The sequence below is a fragment of the Triturus cristatus genome, chromosome 3_1 (assembly GCF_964204655.1).
Source record: "Triturus cristatus chromosome 3_1, aTriCri1.1, whole genome shotgun sequence".
Classification (NCBI taxonomy): Eukaryota; Metazoa; Chordata; class Amphibia; order Caudata; family Salamandridae; genus Triturus; species Triturus cristatus.
In genome coordinates this window covers 1,173,675,241-1,173,696,689 of record NC_140583.1, presented here as the reverse complement: position 1 = coordinate 1,173,696,689, position 21,449 = coordinate 1,173,675,241, and positions in this window count along the sequence as shown.

Genomic DNA, 21,449 nt, shown 5'->3' with positions numbered 1-21,449 from the left:
GTCCTATGTGGGAAGGGTATGCCCAGACGTGGGTCCCGTGCTCACTACGCCACTGGAGTCAAGCTATCCTGGCTGAAGAGGGGTGAAACCCCGAAACCGGTCCGAGGATGCTTGATTCCGGTCCAGGGAAGACATGGCTTGGCAGTTCGGTCTGGAATGTTCCCATGAGGCACAGGGTCAAGACTGATTTGCATATGGCCATGTCTGAACCGGGGTGGCGGGGTGAGCAAAATAACGATGGATTAAACCCAGATCTGTGACTGGGGGTGAATGTTTGCCAATGTGCTACATTCCGTCCATCATCTTGTGTGTTTTGATGTTCGCCCTATGTGGGAAGGGCATGCTCAGACGTGGGTCCCGTGCTCACTACGCCACAGGAGTCAAGCTATCCTGGCTGAAGAGGGGTGAAAACCCGAAACCGGTCCTAGGATGCTTGATTCCTGTCCAGGGAAGACATGGCTTGGCAGTTCTGGCTGGACTTTTCCCATGAGGCACAGGGTCAAGACTGATTTGCATATGGCCATGTCTGAACTGGGGTGGCGTGGTGAGCAAAATAACGATGGATTAAACCCAGATCTGTGACTGGGGGTGAATGTTTTGCTAATGTGCAACATTCCGTCCATCATCTTGTGTGTTTTGCTGTTCGCCCTATGTGAGAAGGGTATGCCCAGACGTGGGTCCCGTGCTCAGTACGCCACTGGAGTCAAGCTATCCTGGCTGAAGAGGGGTGAAACTCTGAAACCGGTGCTAGGATGCTTGATTCCGGTCCAGTGAAGACATGGCTTGGCAGTTCGGGCTGGACTTTTCCCATGAGGTGCAGGGTCAAGACTGATTTGCATATGGCCATGTCTGAACTGGGGTGGTGTGGTGAGCAAAATAACGATGGATTAAACCCAGATCTGTGACTGGGGGTGAATGTTTTGCCAATATGTAACATTCCGTCCATCATCTTGTGTGTTTTGCTGTTCGCCCTATGTGGGAAGGGTATGCCCAGATGTGGGTCCCGTGCTCACTACGTCACTGGAGTCAAGCTATCCTGGCTGAAGAAGGGTGAAACCCCGAAACCAGTCCTAGGATGCTTGATTCCGGTCCAGGGAAGACATGGCTTGGCAGTTCGGGCTGGACTGTTCCCATGAGACACACAGTCAAGACTGATTTGCATATGGCCATGTCTGAACTGTGGTGGCGTGGTGAGCAAAATAACAATGGATTAAACCCAGATCTGTGACTGGGGGTGAATGTTTTGCCAATGTGCAACATTCCGTCCATCATCTTGTGTGTTTTGCTGTTCGACCTATGTGCGCAGGGTATGCCCAGACGTGGGTCCCATGCTCACTATGCCACTGGAGTCAAGCTATCCTGGCTGAAGAGGGGTGAAACCCCGAAACCGGTCCAAGGATGCTTGATTCCGGTCCAGGGAAGACATGGCTTGGCAGTTTGGGCTGGACTGTTCCCATGAGGCAGAGGGTCAAGACTGATTTGCATATGGCCATGTCTGAACTGGGGTGGCGTGGTGAGCAAAACAACAATGGCTTAAATCCAGATCTGTGACTGGGGGTGAATGTTTTGCCAATGTGCAACATTCCGTCCATCATCTTGTTTGTTTTGCTGTTCGCCCTATGTGGGAAGGGTATGCCCAGACGTAGGTCCCGTGCTCACTACGCCACTGGAGTCAAGCTATCCTGGCTGAAGAGGGGTGAAACCCCGAAACCGGTCCTAGGATGCTTGATTCCGGTCCAGGGAAGACATGGCTTAGCGGTTCGGGCTGGACTGTTCCCATGAGGCACAGGGTCAAGACTGATTTGTATATGGCCATGTCTGAACTGGGGTGGCGTGGTGAGCAAAATAACGATGGATTAAACCCAGATCTGTGACTGGGGTGAATGTTTTGCCAATGTGCAACATTCCGTCCATCATCTTGTGTGTTTTGCTGTTCGCCCTATGTGAGAAGGGTATGCCCAGATGTGGGTCCCGTGCTCACTACGCCACTGGAGTCAAGCTATCCTGGCTGAAGAGGGATGAAACTCCGAAACCGGTCCTAGGATGCTTGATTCCGGTCCAGGGAAGACATGGCTTGGCAGTTCTGGCTGGACTTTTCCCATGAGGCACAGGGTCAAGACTGATTTGCATATGGCCTTGTCGGAACTGGGGTGGCGTGGTGAGCAAAATAACGATGGATTAAACCCAGATCTATGATTGGGGGTGAATGTTTTGCCAATGTGCAACATTCCGTCCATCATCTTATGTGTTTTGCTGTTCGCCCTATGTGAGAAGGGTATGCCCAGACGTGGGTCCCGTGCTCACTACGCCACTGGAGTCAAGCTATCCTGGCTGAAGAGGGGTGAAACCCCGAAACCGGTCCTAAGATGCTTGATTCCGATCCAGGGAAGACATGGCTTGGCAGTTCAGGCTGGACTGTTCCCATGAGGCACAGGGTCAAGACTGATTTGTATATGGCCATGTCTGAACTGGGGTGGCGTGGTGAGCAAAATAACGATGGATTAAACCCAGATCGGTGACTGGGGTGAATGTTTTGCCAATGTGCAACATTCCGTCCATCATCTTGTGTGTTTTGCTGTTCGCCCTATGTGAGAAGGGTATGCCCAGATGTGGGTCCCGTGCTCACTACGCCACTGGAGTCAAGCTATCCTGGCTGAAGAGGGATGAAACTCCGAAACCGGTCCTAGGATGCTTGATTCCGGTCCAGGGAAGACATGGCTTGGCAGTTCTGGCTGGACTTTTCCCATGAGGCACAGGGTCAAGACTGATTTGCATATGGCCATGTCGGAACTGGGGTGGCGTGGTGAGCAAAATAATGATGGATTAAACCCAGATCTGTGATTGGGGGTGAATGTTTTGCCAATGTGCAACATTCCGTCCATCATCTTATGTGTTTTGCTGTTCGCCCTATGTGAGAAGGGTATGCCCAGACGTGGGTCCCGTGCTCACTACGCCACTGGAGTCAAGCTATCCTGGCTGAAGAGGGGTGAAACCCCGAAACCGGTCCTAAGATGCTTGATTCCGATCCAGGGAAGACATGGCTTGGCAGTTCAGGCTGGACTAATCCCATGAGGCACAGGGTCAAGACTGATTTGCATATGGCCCTGTCTGAACTGGGGTGGCGTGGTGAGCAAAGTAACGATGGATTAAACCCAGATCTGTGACTGGGGGTGAATGTTTTGCCAATGTGCAACATTCCGTCCATCATCTTGTGTGTTTTGCTGTTCGTCCTATGTGGGAAGGGTATGCCCAGACGTGGGTCCCGTGCTCACTACGCCACTGGAGTCAAGCTATCCTGGCTGAAGAGGGGTGAAACCCCGAAACCGGTCCTAGGATGCTTGATTCCGGTCCAGGGAAGACATGGCTTGGCAGTTCGGTCTGGAATGTTCCCATGAGGCACAGGGTCAAGACTGATTTGCATATGGCCATGTCTGAACTGGGGTGGCGTGGTGAGCAAAATAACAATGGATTAAACCCAGATCTGTGACTGCGGGTGAATGTTTTGCCAATGTGCAACATTCCGTCCATCATCTTGTGTGTTTTGCTGTTCGCCCTATGTGGGAAGGGCATGCCCAGACGTGGGTCCCGTGCTCACTACGCCACAGGAGTCAAGCTATCCTGGCTGAAGAGGGGTGAAACCCCGAAACCGGTCCTAGGATGCTTGATTCCTGTCCAGGGAAGACATGGCTTGGCAGTTCTGGCTGGACTTTTCCCATGAGGCACAGGGTCAAGACTGATTTGCATATGGCCATGTCTGAACTGGGGTGGCGTGGTGAGCAAAATAACGATGGATTAAACCCAGATCTGTGACTGGGGGTGAATGTTTTGCCAATGTGCTACATTCCGTCCATCATCTTGTGTGTTTTGATGTTCGCCCTATGTGGGAAAGGCATGCCCAGACGTGGGTCCCGTGCTCACTACGCCACAGGAGTCAAGCTATCCTGGCTGAAGAGGGGTGAAACCCCGAAACCGGTCCTAGGATGCTTGATTCCTGTCCAGGGAAGACATGGCTTGGCAGTTCTGGCTGGACTTTTCCCATGAGGCACAGGGTCAAGACTGATTTGCATATGGCCATGTCTGAACTGGGGTGGCGTTGTGAGCAAAATAACGATGGATTAAACCCAGATCTGTGACTGGGGGTGAATGTTTTGCCAATGTGCTACATTCCGTCCATCATCTTGTGTGTTTTGATGTTCGCCCTATGTGAGAAGGGTATGCCCAGACGTGGGTACCGTGCTCAATACGCCACTGGAGTCAAGCTATCCTGGCTGAAGAGGGGTGAAACTACGAAACGGGTCCTAGGATGGTTGATTCCGGTCCAGGGAAGACATGGCTTGGCAGTTCTGGCTGGACTTTTCCCATGAGGCACAGGGTCCAGACTGATTTGCATATGGCCATGTCTGAACTGGGGTGGCGTGGTGAGCAAAATAGCGATGGATTAAACCCAGATCTGTGACTGGGGGTGAATGTTTTGCCAATGTGCAACACTCCGTCCATCATCTTGTGTGTTTTTAGGTTCGCCCTATGTGGGAAGGGTATGCCCAGACGTGGGTCCCGTGCTCACTATGCCACTGGAGTCAAGCTGTCCTGGCTGAAGAGGGGTGAAACCCCGAAACCGGTCCTAGGATGCTTGATTCCTGTCCAGGGAAGACATGGCTTGGCAGTTCAGGCTGGACTAATCCCATGAGGCACAGGGTCAAGACTGATTTGCATATGGCCCTGTCTGAACTGGGGTGGCGTGGTGAGCAAAATAGCGATGGATTAAACCCAGATCTGTGACTGGGGGTGAATGTTTTGCCAATGTGCAACATTCCGTCCATCATCTTGTGTGTTTTGCTGTTCGTCCTATGTGGGAAGGGTATGCCCAGACGTGGGTCCCGTGCTCACTACGCCACTGGAGTCAAGCTATCCTGGCTGAAGAGGGGTGAAACCCCGAAACCGGTCCGAGGATGCTTGATTCCGGTCCAGGGAAGACATGGCTTGGCAGTTCGGTCTGGAATGTTCCCATGAGGCACAGGGTCAAGACTGATTTGCATATGGCCATGTCTGAACCGGGGTGGCGGGGTGAGCAAAATAACGATGGATTAAACCCAGATCTGTGACTGGGGGTGAATGTTTTGCCAATGTGCTACATTCCGTCCATCATCTTGTGTGTTTTGATGTTCGCCCTATGTGGGAAGGGCATGCTCAGACGTGGGTCCCGTGCTCACTACGCCACAGGAGTCAAGCTATCCTGGCTGAAGAGGGGTGAAAACCCGAAACCGGTCGTAGGATGCTTGATTCCTGTCCAGGGAAGACATGGCTTGGCAGTTCTGGCTGGACTTTTCCCATGAGGCACAGGGTCAAGACTGATTTGCATATGGCCATGTCTGAACTGGGGTGGCGTGGTGAGCAAAATAACGATGGATTAAACCCAGATCTGTGACCGGGGGTGAATGTTTTGCTAATGTGCAACATTCCGTCCATCATCTTGTGTGTTTTGCTGTTCGCCCTATGTGAGAAGGGTATGCCCAGACGTGGGTCCCGTGCTCAGTACGCCACTGGAGTCAAGCTATCCTGGCTGAAGAGGGGTGAAACTCTGAAACCGGTGCTAGGATGCTTGATTCCGGTCCAGTGAAGACATGGCTTGGCAGTTCGGGCTGGACTTTTCCCATGAGGTGCAGGGTCAAGACTGATTTGCATATGGCCATGTCTGAACTGGGGTGGTGTGGTGAGCAAAATAACGATGGATTAAACCCAGATCTGTGACTGGGGGTGAATGTTTTGCCAATATGCAACATTCCGTCCATCATCTTGTGTGTTTTGCTGTTCGCCCTATGTGGGAAGGGTATGCCCAGATGTGGGTCCCGTGCTCACTACGTCACTGGAGTCAAGCTATCCTGGCTGAAGAGGGGTGAAACCCCGAAACCAGTCCTAGGATGCTTGATTCCGGTCCAGGGAAGACATGGCTTGGCAGTTCGGGCTGGACTGTTCCCATGAGACACACAGTCAAGACTGATTTGCATATGGCCATGTCTGAACTGGGGTGGCGTGGTGAGCAAAATAACAATGGATTAAACCCAGATCTGTGACTGGGGGTGAATGTTTTGCCAATGTGCAACATTCCGTCCATCATCTTGTGTGTTTTGCTGTTCGACCTATGTGCGCAGGGTATGCCCAGACGTGGGTCCCATGCTCACTATGCCACTGGAGTCAAGCTATCCTGGCTGAAGAGGGGTGAAACCCCGAAACCGGTCCAAGGATGCTTGATTCCGGTCCAGGGAAGACATGGCTTGGCAGTTTGGGCTGGACTGTTCCCATGAGGCAGAGGGTCAAGACTGATTTGCATATGGCCATGTCTGAACTGGGGTGGCGTGGTGAGCAAAACAACAATGGCTTAAATTCAGATCTGTGACTGGGGGTGAATGTTTTGCCAATGTGCAACATTCCGTCCATCATCTTGTTTGTTTTGCTGTTCGCCCTATGTGGGAAGGGTATGCCCAGACGTAGGTCCCGTGCTCACTACGCCACTGGAGTCAAGCTATCCTGGCTGAAGAGGGGTGAAACCCCGAAACCGGTCCTAGGATGCTTGATTCCGGTCCAGGGAAGACATGGCTTAGCGGTTCGGGCTGGACTGTTCCCATGAGGCACAGGGTCAAGACTGATTTGTATATGGCCATGTCTGAACTGGGGTGGCGTGGTGAGCAAAATAACGATGGATTAAACCCAGATCTGTGACTGGGGTGAATGTTTTGCCAATGTGCAACATTCCGTCCATCATCTTGTGTGTTTTGCTGTTCGCCCTATGTGAGAAGGGTATGCCCAGATGTGGGTCCCGTGCTCACTACGCCACTGGAGTCAAGCTATCCTGGCTGAAGAGGGATGAAACTCCGAAACCGGTCCTAGGATGCTTGATTCCGGTCCAGGGAAGACATGGCTTGGCAGTTCTGGCTGGACTTTTCCCATGAGGCACAGGGTCAAGACTGATTTGCATATGGCCTTGTCGGAACTGGGGTGGCGTGGTGAGCAAAATAACGATGGATTAAACCCAGATCTATGATTGGGGGTGAATGTTTTGCCAATGTGCAACATTCCGTCCATCATCTTATGTGTTTTGCTGTTCGCCCTATGTGAGAAGGGTATGCCCAGACGTGGGTCCCGTGCTCACTACGCCACTGGAGTCAAGCTATCCCGGCTGAAGAGGGGTGAAACCCCGAAACCGGTCCTAAGATGCTTGATTCCGATCCAGGGAAGACATGGCTTGGCAGTTCAGGCTGTACTGTTCCCATGAGGCACAGGGTCAAGACTGATTTGTATATGGCCATGTCTGAACTGGGGTGGCGTGGTGAGCAAAATAACGATGGATTAAACCCAGATCGGTGACTGGGGTGAATGTTTTGCCAATGTGCAACATTCCGTCCATCATCTTGTGTGTTTTGCTGTTCGCCCTATGTGAGAAGGGTATGCCCAGATGTGGGTCCCGTGCTCACTACGCCACTGGAGTCAAGCTATCCTGGCTGAAGAGGGATGAAACTCCGAAACCGGTCCTAGGATGCTTGATTCCGGTCCAGGGAAGACATGGCTTGGCAGTTCTGGCTGGACTTTTCCCATGAGGCACAGGGTCAAGACTGATTTGCATATGGCCATGTCGGAACTGGGGTGGCGTGGTGAGCAAAATAACGATGGATTAAACCCAGATCTGTGATTGGGGGTGAATGTTTTGCCAATGTGCAACATTCCGTCCATCATCTTATGTGTTTTGCTGTTCGCCCTATGTGAGAAGGGTATGCCCAGACGTGGGTCCCGTGCTCACTACGCCACTGGAGTCAAGCTATCCTGGCTGAAGAGGGGTGAAACCCCGAAACCGGTCCTAAGATGCTTGATTCCGATCCAGGGAAGACATGGCTTGGCAGTTCAGGCTGGACTAATCCCATGAGGCACAGGGTCAAGACTGATTTGCATATGGCCCTGTCTGAACTGGGGTGGCGTGGTGAGCAAAGTAACGATGGATTAAACCCAGATCTGTGACTGGGGGTGAATGTTTTGCCAATGTGCAACATTCCGTCCATCATCTTGTGTGTTTTGCTGTTCGTCCTATGTGGGAAGGGTATGCCCAGACGTGGGTCCCGTGCTCACTACGCCACTGGAGTCAAGCTATCCTGGCTGAAGAGGGGTGAAACCCCGAAACCGGTCCTAGGATGCTTGATTCCGGTCCAGGGAAGACATGGCTTGGCAGTTCGGTCTGGAATGTTCCCATGAGGCACAGGGTCAAGACTGATTTGCATATGGCCATGTCTGAACTGGGGTGGCGTGGTGAGCAAAATAACAATGGATTAAACCCAGATCTGTGACTGCGGGTGAATGTTTTGCCAATGTGCAACATTCCGTCCATCATCTTGTGTGTTTTGCTGTTCGCCCTATGTGGGAAGGGCATGCCCAGACGTGGGTCCCGTGCTCACTACGCCACAGGAGTCAAGCTATCCTGGCTGAAGAGGGGTGAAACCCCGAAACCGGTCCTAGGATGCTTGATTCCTGCCCAGGGAAGACATGGCTTGGCAGTTCTGGCAGGACTTTTCCCATGAGGCACAGGGTCAAGACTGATTTGCATATGGCCATGTCTGAACTGGGGTGGCGTGGTGAGCAAAATAACGATGGATTAAACCCAGATCTGTGACTGGGGGTGAATGTTTTGCCAATGTGCTACATTCCGTCCATCATCTTGTGTGTTTTGATGTTCGCCCTATGTGGGAAAGGCATGCCCAGACGTGGGTCCCGTGCTCACTACGCCACAGGAGTCAAGCTATCCTGGCTGAAGAGGGGTGAAACCCCGAAACCGGTCCTAGGATGCTTGATTCCTGTCCAGGGAAGACATGGCTTGGCAGTTCTGGCTGGACTTTTCCCATGAGGCACAGGGTCAAGACTGATTTGCATATGGCCATGTCTGAACTGGGGTGGCGTTGTGAGCAAAATAACGATGGATTAAACCCAGATCTGTGACTGGGGGTGAATGTTTTGCCAATGTGCTACATTCCGTCCATCATCTTGTGTGTTTTGATGTTCGCCCTATGTGAGAAGGGTATGCCCAGACGTGGGTACCGTGCTCAATACGCCACTGGAGTCAAGCTATCCTGGCTGAAGAGGGGTGAAACTACGAAACGGGTCCTAGGATGGTTGATTCCGGTCCAGGGAAGACATGGCTTGGCAGTTCTGGCTGGACTTTTCCCATGAGGCACAGGGTCCAGACTGATTTGCATATGGCCATGTCTGAACTGGGGTGGCGTGGTGAGCAAAATAGCGATGGATTAAACCCAGATCTGTGACTGGGGGTGAATGTTTTGCCAATGTGCAACACTCCGTCCATCATCTTGTGTGTTTTTAGGTTCGCCCTATGTGGGAAGGGTATGCCCAGACGTGGGTCCCGTGCTCACTATGCCACTGGAGTCAAGCTGTCCTGGCTGAAGAGGGGTGAAACCCCGAAACCGGTCCTAGGATGCTTGATTCCGATCCAGGGAAGACATGGCTTGGCAGTTCAGGCTGGACTAATCCCATGAGGCACAGGGTCAAGACTGATTTGCATATGGCCCTGTCTGAACTGGGGTGGCGTGGTGAGCAAAGTAACGATGGATTAAACCCAGATCTGTGACTGGGGGTGAATGTTTTGCCAATGTGCAACATTCCGTCCATCATCTTGTGTGTTTTGCTGTTCGTCCTATGTGGGAAGGGTATGCCCAGACGTGGGTCCCGTGCTCACTACGCCACTGGAGTCAAGCTATCCTGGCTGAAGAGGGGTGAAACCCCGAAACCGGTCCGAGGATGCTTGATTCCGGTCCAGGGAAGACATGGCTTGGCAGTTCGGTCTGGAATGTTCCCATGAGGCACAGGGTCAAGACTGATTTGCATATGGCCATGTCTAAACCGGGGTGGCGGGGTGAGCAAAATAACGATGGATTAAACTCAGATCTGTGACTGGGGGTGAATGTTTTGCCAATGTGCTACATTCCGTCCATCATCTTGTGTGTTTTGATGTTCGCCCTATGTGGGAAGGGCATGCTCAGACGTGGGTCCCGTGCTCACTACGCCACAGGAGTCAAGCTATCCTGGCTGAAGAGGGGTGAAAACCCGAAACCGGTCCTAGGATGCTTGATTCCTGTCCAGGGAAGACATGGCTTGGCAGTTCTGGCTGGACTTTTCCCATGAGGCACAGGGTCAAGACTGATTTGCATATGGCCATGTCTGAACTGGGGTGGCGTGGTGAGCAAAATAACGATGGATTAAACCCAGATCTGTGACTGGGGGTGAATGTTTTGCCAATGTGCTACATTCCGTCCATCATCTTGTGTGTTTTGATGTTCGCCCTATGTGAGAAGGGTATGCCCAGTCGTGGGTACCGTGCTCAATACGCCACTGGAGTCAAGCTATCCTGGCTGAAGAGGGGTGAAACTATGAAACGGGTCCTAGGATGGTTGATTCCGGTCCAGGGAAGACATGGCTTGGCAGTTCTGGCTGGACTTTTCCCATGAGGCACAGGGTCCAGACTGATATGCATATGGCCATGTCTGAACTGGGGTGGCGTGGTGAGCAAAATAGCGATGGATTAAACCCAGATCTCTGACTGGGGGTGAATGTTTTGCCAATGTGCAACATTCCGTCCATCCTCATGTATGTTTTGCTGTTCGCCCTATGTGGGAAGGGTATGCCCAGACGTGGGTTCCGTGCTCACTATGCCACTGGAGTCAAGCTATCCTGGCTGGAGAGGGGTGAAACCCCAAAACCGGTCCTAGGATGCTTGATTACGGTCCAGGGAAGACATGGCTTGGCAATTTGGGCTGGACTGTTCCCATGAGGCACAGGGTGAAGACTGATTTTCATATGGCCCTGTCTGAACTGGGGTGGCGTGGTGAGCAAAATAACGGTGGATTAAACCCAGATCTGTGAGTGGGGGTGAATGTTTTGCCAATGTGCAACATTCCGTCCATCATCTTGTGTGTTTTGCTGTTCGCCCTATGTGAGAAGGGTATGCCCAGACGTGGGTCCCGTGCTCAGTACGCCCCTGGAGTCAAGCTATGCTGGCTGAAGAGGGGTGAAACTCCAAAACCGGTCCTAGGATGCTTGATTCCGGTCCAGGGAAGACATGGCTTGGCAGTTCAGGCTGGACTTTTCACATGAGGCAGAGGGTCAAGACTGATTTGCATATGGCCATGTCTGAACTGGGGTGGCGTGGTGAGCAAAATAGCAATGGCTTAAACCCAGATCTGTGACTGGGTGTGAATGTTTTGCCAATGTGCAACACTCCGTCCATCATCTTGTGTGTTTTTAGGTTCGCCCTATGTGGGAAGGGTATGCCCAGACATGGGTCCCGTGCTCACTACTCCACTGGAGTCAAGCTATCTTGGCTGAAGAGGGGTGAAACCCCGAAACCGGGCCTAGGATGCTTGATTCGGGTCCAGGGAAGACATGGCTTGGCAGTTCGGGCTGGACTGTTCCCATGAGGCACAGGGTCAAGACTGATTTGTATATGGCCATGTCTGAACTGGGGTGGGGTGGTGAGCAAAATAACGATGGATTAAACCCAGATCTGTGACTGGGGGTGAATGTTTTGCCAATGTGCAACATTCCGTCCATCATCTTGTGTGTTTTGCTGTTCGCCCTATGTGAGAAGGGTATGCCCAGACGTGGGTCCCGTGCTCAGTACGCCCCTGGAGTCAAGCTATCCTGAATGAAGAGGGGTGATACTCCAAAACCGGTCCTAGGATGCTTGATTCCGGTCCAGGGAAGACATGGCTTGGCAGTTTGGGCTGGACTTTTCACATGAAGCAGAGGGTCAAGACTGATTTGCATATGGCAATGTCTGAACTGGGGTGGCGTGGTGAGCAAAATAACAATGGCTTAAACCCAGATCTGTGACTGGGGGTGAATGTTTTGCCAATGTGCAACATTCCGTCCATCATCTTGTGTGTTTTAAGGTTCGCCCTATGTGGGAAGGGTATGCGCAGACGTGGGTCCCGTGCTCACTACGCCACTGGAGTCAAGCTATCTTGGCTGAAGAGGGGTGAAACCCCGAAACCGGTCCTAGGATGCTTGATTCCGGTCCAGGGAAGACATGGCTTGGCAGTTCGGGCTGGACTGTTCCCATGAGGCACAGGGTCAAGACTGATTTGTATATGGCCATGTCTGAACTGGGGTGGGGTGGTGAGCAAAATAACGAGGGATTAAACCCAGATCTGTGACTGGGGTGAATGTTTTGCCGATGTGCAACATTCCGTCCATCATCTTGTGTGTTTTGCTGTTCGCCCTATGTGAGAAGGATATGCCCAGACGTGGGTCCCGTGCTCACTACGCCACTGGAGTCAAGCCATCCTGGCTCAAGAGGGGTGAAACTCCGAAACCGGTCCTAGGATGCTTGATTCCGGTCCAGGGAAGACATGGCTTGGCAGTTCTGGCTGGACTTTTCCCATGAGGCACAGGGTCAAGACTGATTTGCATATGGCCATGTCTGAACTGGGGTGGCATGGTGAGCAAAATACCGATGGATTAAACCCAGATCTGTGACTGGGGGTGAATGTTTTGCTAATGTGCAACATTCCGTCCATCATCTTGTGTGTTTTGCTGTTCGCCCTATGTGAGAAGGGTATGCCCAGACGTGGGTCCCGTGCTCAGTACGCCACTGGAGTCAAGCTATCCTGGCTGAAGAGGGGTGAAACTCTGAAACCGGTGCTAGGATGCTTGATTCCGGTCCAGTGAAGACATGGCTTGGCAGTTCGGGCTGGACTTTTCCCATGAGGTACAGGGTCAAGACTGATTTGCATATGGCCATGTCTGAACTGGGGTGGTGTGGTGAGCAAAATAACGATGGATTAAACCCAGATCTGTGACTGGGGGTGAATGTTTTGCCAATATGCAACATTCCGTCCATCATCTTGTGTGTTTTGCTGTTCGCCCTATGTGGGAAGGGTATGCCCAGATGTGGGTCCTGTGCTCACTACGCCACTGGAGTCAAGCTATCCTGGCTGAAGAAGGGTGAAACCCCGTAACCAGTCCTAGGATGCTTGATTCCGGTCCAGGGAAGACATGGCTTGGCAGTTCGGGCTGGACTGTTCCCATGAGACACGCAGTCAAGACTGATTTGCATATGGCCATGTCTGAACTGTGGTGGCGTGGTGAGCAAAATAACAATGGATTAAACCCAGATCTGTGACTGGGGGTGAATGTTTTGCCAATGTGCAACATTCCGTTCATCATCTTGTGTGTTTTGCTGTTCGCCCTATGTGCGCAGTGTATGCCCAGACGTGGGTCCCATGCTCACTATGCCACTGGAGTCAAGCTATCCTGGCTGAAGAGGGGTGAAACCCCGAAACCGGTCCTAGGATGCTTGATTCCGGTTCAGGGAAGACATGGCTTGGCAGTTTGGGCTGGACTGTTCCCATGAGGCAGAGAGTCAAGACTGATTTGCATATGGCCATGTCTGAACTGGGGTGGCGTGGTGAGCAAAATAACGATGGATTAAGCCCAGATCTGTGACTGCGGGTCAATGTTTTGCCAATGTGCAACATTCCGTCCATCATCTTGTGTGTTTTGCTGTTCGCCCTATGTGGGAAGGGCATGCCCAGACGTGGGTCCCGTGCTCACTACGCCACAGAAGTCAAGCTATCCTGGCTGAAGAGGGATGAAACCCCGAAACCGGTCCTAGGATGCTTGATTCCTGTCCAGGGAAGACATGGCTTGGCAGTTCTGGCTGGACTTTTGCCATGAGGCACAGGGTCAAGACTGATTTGCATATGGCCATGTCTGAACTGGGGTGGCGTGGTGAGCAAAATAACAATGGATTAAACCCAGATCTGTGACTGGGGGTGAATGTTTTGCCAATGTGCAACATTCCGTCCGTCATCATGTATGTTTTGCTGTTCGCCCTATGTGGGAAGGGTATGCCCAGACGTGGGTCCCGTGCTCACTACGCTACTGGAGTCAAGCTATCCTGGCTGGAGAGGGGTGAAACCCCGAAACCGGTCCTAGGATGCTTGATTACGGTCCAGGGAAGACATGGCTTGGCAATTCGGGCTGGACTGTTCCCATGAGGCACAGGGTCAAGACTGATTTGCATATGGCCCTGTCTGAACTGGGGTGGCGTGGTGAGAAAAATAACGATGGATTAAACCCAGATCAGTGAGTGGGGGTGAATGTTTTGCCAATGTGCAACATTCCGTCCATCATCTTGTGTGTTTTGCTGTTCACCCTATGTGAGAAGGGAATGCCCAGACGTGGGTCCCGTGCTCAGTACGCCCCTGGAGTCAAGCTATCCTGAATGAAGAGGGGTGAAACTCCAAAACCGGTCCTAGGATGCTTGATTCCGGTCCAGGGAAGACATGGCTTGGCAGTTTGGCCTGGACTTTTCACATGAAGCAGAGGGTCAAGACTGATTTGCATATGGCAATGTCTGAACTGGGGTGGCGTGGTGAGCAAAATAACAATGGCTTAAACCCAGATCTGTGACTGGGGGTGAATGTTTTGCCAATGTGCAACATTCCGTCCATCATCTTGTGTGTTTTAAGGTTCGCCCTATGTGGGAAGGGTATGCGCAGACGTGGGTCCCGTGCTCACTACGCCACTGGAGTCAAGCTATCTTGGCTGAAGAGGGGTGAAACCCCGAAACCGGTCCTAGGATGCTTGATTCCGGTCCAGGGAAGACATGGCTTGGCAGTTCGGGCTGGACTGTTCCCATGAGGCACAGGGTCAAGACTGATTTGTATATGGACATGTCTGAACTGGGGTGGGGTGGTGAGCAAAATAACGATGGATTAAACCCAGATCTGTGACTGGGGTGAATGTTTTGCTGATGTGCAACATTCCGTCCATCATCTTGTGTGTTTTGCTGTTCGCCCCATGTGAGAAGGGTATGCCCAGACGTGGGTCCCGTGCTCACTACGCCACTGGAGTCAAGCCATCCTGGCTGAAGAGGGGTAAAACTCCGAAACCGGTCCTAGGATGCTTGATTCCGGTCCAGGGAAGACATGGCTTGGCAGTTCTGGCTGGACTTTTCCCATGAGGCACAGGGTCAAGACTGATTTGCATATGGCCATGTCTGAACTGGGGTGGCATGGTGAGCAAAATACCGATGGATTAAACCCAGATCTGTGACTGGGGGTGAATGTTTTGCTAATGTGCAACATTCCGTCCATCATCTTGTGTGTTTTGCAGTTCGCCCTATGTGAGAAGGGTATGCCCAGACGTGGGTCCCGTGCTCAGTACGCCACTGGAGTCAAGCTATCCTGGCTGAAGAGGGGTGAAACTCTGAAACCGGTGCTAGGATGCTTGATTCCGGTCCAGTGAAGACATGGCTTGGCAGTTCGGGCTGGACTTTTCCCATGAGGTACAGGGTCAAGACTGATTTGCATATGGCCATGTCTGAACTGGGGTGGTGTGGTGAGCAAAATAACGATGGATTAAACCCAGATCTGTGACTGGGGGTGAATGTTTTGCCAATATGCAACATTCCGTCCATCATATTGTGTGTTTTGCTGTTCGCCCTATGTGGGAAGGGTATGCCCAGATGTGGGTCCTGTGCTCACTACGCCACTGGAGTCAAGCTATCCTGGCTGAAGAAGGGTGAAACCCCGAAACCAGTCCTAGGATGCTTGATTCCGGTCCAGGGAAGACATGGCTTGGCAGTTCGGGCTGGACTGTTCCGATGAGACACACAGTCAAGACTGATTTGCATATGGCCATGTCTGAACTGTGGTGGCGTGGTGAGCAAAATAACAATGGATTAAACCCAGATCTGTGACTGGGGGTGAATGTTTTGCCAATGTGCAACATTCCGTCCATCATCTTGTGTGTTTTGCTGTTCGACCTATGTGCGCAGGGTATGCCCAGACGTGGGTCCCATGCTCACTATGCCACTGGAGTCAAGCTATCCTGGCTGAAGAGGGGTGAAACCCCGAAACCGGTCCTAGGATGCTTGATTCCGGTCCAGGGAAGACATGGCTTGGCAGTTTGGGCTGGACTGTTCCCATGAGGCAGAGAGTCAAGACTGATTTGCATATGGCCATGTCTGAACTGGGGTGGCGTGGTGAGCAAAATAACGATGGATTAAGCCCAGATCTGTGACTGCGGGTCAATGTTTTGCCAATGTGCAACATTCCGTCCATCATCTTGTGTGTTTTGCTGTTCGCCCTATGTGGGAAGGGCATGCCCAGACGTGGGTCCCATGCTCACTACGCCACAGAAGTCAAGCTATCCTGGCTGAAGAGGGATGAAACCCCGAAACCGGTCCTAGGATGCTTGATTCCTGTCCAGGGAAGACATGGCTTGGCAGTTCTGGCTGGACTTTTGCCATGAGGCACAGGGTCAAGACTGATTTGCATATGGCCATGTCTGAACTGGGGTGGCGTGGTGAGCAAAATAACAATGGATTAAACCCAGATCTGTGACTGGGGGTGAATGTTTTGCCAATGTGCAACATTCCGTCCGTCATTATGTATGTTTTGCTGTTCGCCCTATGTGGGAAGGGTATGCCCAGACGTGGGTCCCGTGCTCACTACGCTACTGGAGTCAAGCTATCCTGGCTGGAGAGGGGTGAAACCCCGAAACCGGTCCTAGGATGCTTGATTACGGTCCAGGGAAGACATGGCTTGGCAATTCGGGCTGGACTGTTCCCATGAGGCACAGGGTCAAGACTTATTTGCATATGGCCCTGTCTGAACTGGGGTGGCGTGGTGAGCAAAATAACGATGGATTAAACCCAGATCAGTGAGTGGGGGTGAATGTTTTGCCAATGTGCAACATTCCGTCCATCATCTTGTGTGTTTTGCTGTTCACCCTATGTGAGAAGGGAATGCCCAGACGTGGGTCCCGTGCTCAGTACGCCCCTGGAGTCAAGCTATCCTGAATGAAGAGGGGTGAAACTCCAAAACCGGTCCTAGGATGCTTGATTCCGGTCCAGGGAAGACATGGCTTGGCAGTTTGGGCTGGACTTTTCACATGAAGCAGAGGGTCAAGACTGATTTGCATATGGCAATGTCTGAACTGGGGTGGCGTGGTGAGCAAAATAACAATGGCTTAAACCCAGATCTGTGACTGGGGGTGAATGTTTTGCCAATGTGCAACATTCCGTCCATCATCTTGTGTGTTTTACGGTTCGCCCTATGTGGGAAGGGTATGCGCAGACGTGGGTCCCGTGCTCACTACGCCACTGGAGTCAAGCTATCTTGGCTGAAGAGGGGTGAAACCCCGAAACCGGTCCTAGGATGCTTGATTCCGGTCCAGGGAAGACATGGCTTGGCAGTTCGGGCTGGACTGTTCCCATGAGGCACAGGGTCAAGACTGATTTGTATATGGCCATGTCTGAACTGGGGTGGGGTGGTGAGCAAAATAACGATGGATTAAACCCAGATCTGTGACTGGGGTGAATGTTTTGCCGATGTGCAACATTCCGTCCATCATCTTGTGTGTTTTGCTGTTCGCCCCATGTGAGAAGGGTATGCCCAGACGTGGGTCCCGTGCTCACTACGCCACTGGAGTCAAGCCATCCTGGCTGAAGAGGGGTGAAACTCCGAAACCGGTCCTAGGATGCTTGATTCCGGTCCAGGGAAGACATGGCTTGGCAGTTCTGGCTGGACTTTTCCCATGAGGCACAGGGTCAAGACTGATTTGCATATTGCCATGTCTGAACTGGGGTGGCATGGTGAGCAAAATACCGATGGATTAAACCCAGATCTGTGACTGGGGGTGAATGTTTTGCTAATGTGCAACATTCCGTCCATCATCTTGTGTGTTTTGCAGTTCGCCCTATGTGAGAAGGGTATGCCCAGACGTGGGTCCCGTGCTCAGTACGCCAGTGGAGTCAAGCTATCCTGGCTGAAGAGGGGTGAAACTCTGAAACCGGTGCTAGGATGCTTGATTCCGGTCCAGGGAAGACATGGCTTGGCAGTTTGGGCTGGACTGTTCCCATGAGACACACAGTCAAGACTGATTTGCATATGGCCATGTCTGAACTGTGGTGGCGTGGTGAGCAAAATAACAATGGATTAAACCCAGATCTGTGACTGGGGGTGAATGTTTTGCCAATGTGCAACATTCCGTCCATCATCTTGTGTGTTTTGCTGTTCAACCTATGTGCGCAGGGTATGCCCAGACGTGGGTCCCATGCTCACTATGCCACTGGAGTCAAGCTATCCTGGCTGAAGAGGGGTGAAACCCCGAAACCGGTTCTAGGATGCTTGATTCCGGTCCAGGGAAGACATGGCTTGGCAGTTTGGGCTGGACTGTTCCCATGAGGCAGAGAGTCAAGACTGATTTGCATATGGCCATGTCTGAACTGGGGTGGCGTGGTGAGCAAAATAACGATGGATTAAGCCCAGATCTGTGACTGCGGGTCAATGTTTTGCCAATGTGCAACATTCCATCCATCATCTTGTGTGTTTTGCTGTTCGCCCTATGTGGGAAGGGCATGCCCAGACGTGGGTCCCGTGCTCACTATGCCACAGAAGTCAAGCTATCCTGGCTGAAGAGGGATGAAACCCCGAAACCGGTCCTAGGATGCTTGATTCCTGTCCAGGGAAGACATGGCTTGGCAGTTCTGGCTGGACTTTTCCCATGAGGCACAGGGTCAAGACTGATTTGCATATGGCCATGTCTGAACTGGGGTGGCGTGGTGAGCAAAATAACAATGGATTAAACCCAGATCTGTGACTGGGGGTGAATGTTTTGCCAATGTGCAACATTCCGTCCATCATCATGTATGTTTTGCTGTTCGCCCTATGTGGGAAGGGTATGCCCAGACGTGGGTCCCGTGCTCAGTACGACCCTGGAGTCAAGCTATCCTGAATGAAGAGGGGTGAAACTCCAAAACCGGTCCTAGGATGCTTGATTCCGGTCCAGGGAAGACATGGCTTGGCAGTTTGGGCTGGACTTTTCACAGGAAGCAGAGGGTCAAGACTGATTTGCATATGGCAATGTCTGAACTGGGGTGGCGTGGTGAGCAAAATAACAATGGCTTAAACCCAGATCTGTGACTGGGGGTGAATGTTTTGCCAATGTGCAACATTCCGTCCATCATCTTGTGTGTTTTAAGGTTCGCCCTATGTGGGAAGGGTATGCGCAGACGTGGGTCCCGTGCTCACTACGCCACTGGAGTCAAGCTATCTTGGCTGAAGAGGGGTGAAACCCCAAAACCGGTCCTAGGATGCTTGATTCCGGTCCAGGGAAGACATGGCTTGGCAGTTCGGGCTGGACTGTTCCCATGAGGCACAGGGTCAAGACTGATTTGTATATGGCCATGTCTGAACTGGGGTGGGGTGGTGAGCAAAATAACGATGAATTAAACCCAGATCTGTGACTGGGGTGAATGTTTTGCCAATGTGCAACATTCCGTCCATCATCTTGTGTGTTTTGCTGTTCGCCCTATGTGAGAAGGGTATGCCCAGACGTGGGTCCCGTGTTCACTACGCCACTGGAGTCAAGCCATCCTGGCTGAAGAGGGGTGAAACTCCGAAACCGGTCCTAGGATGCTTGATTCCGGTCCAGGGAAGACATGGCTTGGCAGTTCTGGCTGGACTTTTCCCATGAGGCACAGGGTCAAGACTGATTTGCATATGGCCATGTCTGAACTGGGGTGGCATGGTGAGCAAAATACCGATGGATTAAACCCAGATCTGTGACTGGGGGTGAATGTTTTGCTAATGTGCAACATTCCGTCCATCATCTTGTGTGTTTTGCTGTTCGCCCTATGTGAGAAGGGTATGCCCAGACGTGGGTCCCGTGCTCAGTACGCCACTGGAGTCAAGCTATCCTGGCTGAAGAGGGGTGAAACTCTGAAACCGGTGCTAGGATGCTTGATTCCGGTCCAGTGAAGACATGGCTTGGCAGTTCGGGCTGGACTTTCCCATGAGGTACAGGGTCAAGACTGATTTGCATATGGCCATGTCTGAACTGGGGTGGTGTGGTGAGCAAAATAACGATGGATTAAACCCAGATCTGTGACTGGGGGTGAATGTTTTGCCAATATGCAACATTCCGTCCATCATCTTGTGTGTTTTGCTGTTCGCCCTATGTGGGAAGGGTATGCCCAGATGTGGGTCCCGTGCTCACTACGCCACTGGAGTCAAGCTATCCTGGCTGAAGAAGGGTGAAACCCCGAAACCAGTCCTAGGATGCTTGATTCCGGTCCAGGGAAGACATGGCTTGGCAGTTTGGGCTGGACTGTTCCCATGAGGCAGAGGGTCAAGACTGATTTGCATATGGCCATGTTTGAACTGGGGTGGCGTGGTGAGCAAAACAACAATGGCTTAAATCCAGATCTGTGACTGCGGGTGAATGTTTTGCCAATGTGCAACATTCCGTCCATCATCTTGTTTGTTTTGCTGTTCGCCCTATGTGGGAAGGGTATGCCCAGACGTGGGTCCCGTGCTCACTACGCCACTGGAGTCAAGCTATCCTGGCTGAAGAGGGGTGAAACCCCGAAACCGGTCCTAGGATGCTTGATTCCGGTCCAGGGAAGACATGGCTTAGCGGTTCGGGCTGGACTGTTCCCATGAGGCACAGGGTCAAGACTGATTTGTATATGGCCATGTCTGAACTGGGGTGGCGTGGTGAGCAAAATAACGATGGATTAAACCCAGATCTGTGACTGGGGTGAATGTTTTGCCAATGTGCAACATTCCGTCCATCATCTTGTGTGTTTTGCTGTTCGCCCTATGTGAGAAGGGTATGCCCAGATGTGGGTCCCGTGCTCACTACGCCACTGGAGTCAAGCTATCCTGGCTGAAGAGGGATGAAACTCCGAAACCGGTCCTAGGATGCTTGATTCCGGTCCAGGGAAGACATGGCTTGGCAGTTCTGGCTGGACTTTTCCCATGAGGCACAGGGTCAAGACTGATTTGCATATGGCATTGTCGGAACTGGGGTGGCGTGGTGAGCAAAATAACGATGGATTAAACCCAGATCTGTGATTGGGGGTGAATGTTTTGCCAATGTGCAACATTCCGTCCATCATCTTATGTGTTTTGCTGTTCGCCCTATGTGAGAAGGGTATGCCCAGACGTGGGTCCCGTGCTCACTACGCCACTGGAGTCAAGCTATCCTGGCTGAAGAGGGGTGAAACCCCGAAACCGGTCCTAAGATGCTTGATTCCGATCCAGGGAAGACATGGCTTGGCAGTTCAGGCTGGACTGTTCCCATGAGGCACAGGGTCAAGACTGATTTGTATATGGCCATGTCTGAACTGGGGTGGCGTGGTGAGCAAAATAACGATGGATTAAACCCAGATCTGTGACTGGGGTGAATGTTTTGCCAATGTGCAACATTCCGTCCATCATCTTGTGTGTTTTGCTGTTCGCCCTATGTGAGAAGGGTATGCCCAGATGTGGGTCCCGTGCTCACTACGCCACTGGAGTCAAGCTATCCTGGCTGAAGAGGGATGAAACTCCGAAACCGGTCCTAGGATGCTTGATTCCGGTCCAGGGAAGACATGGCTTGGC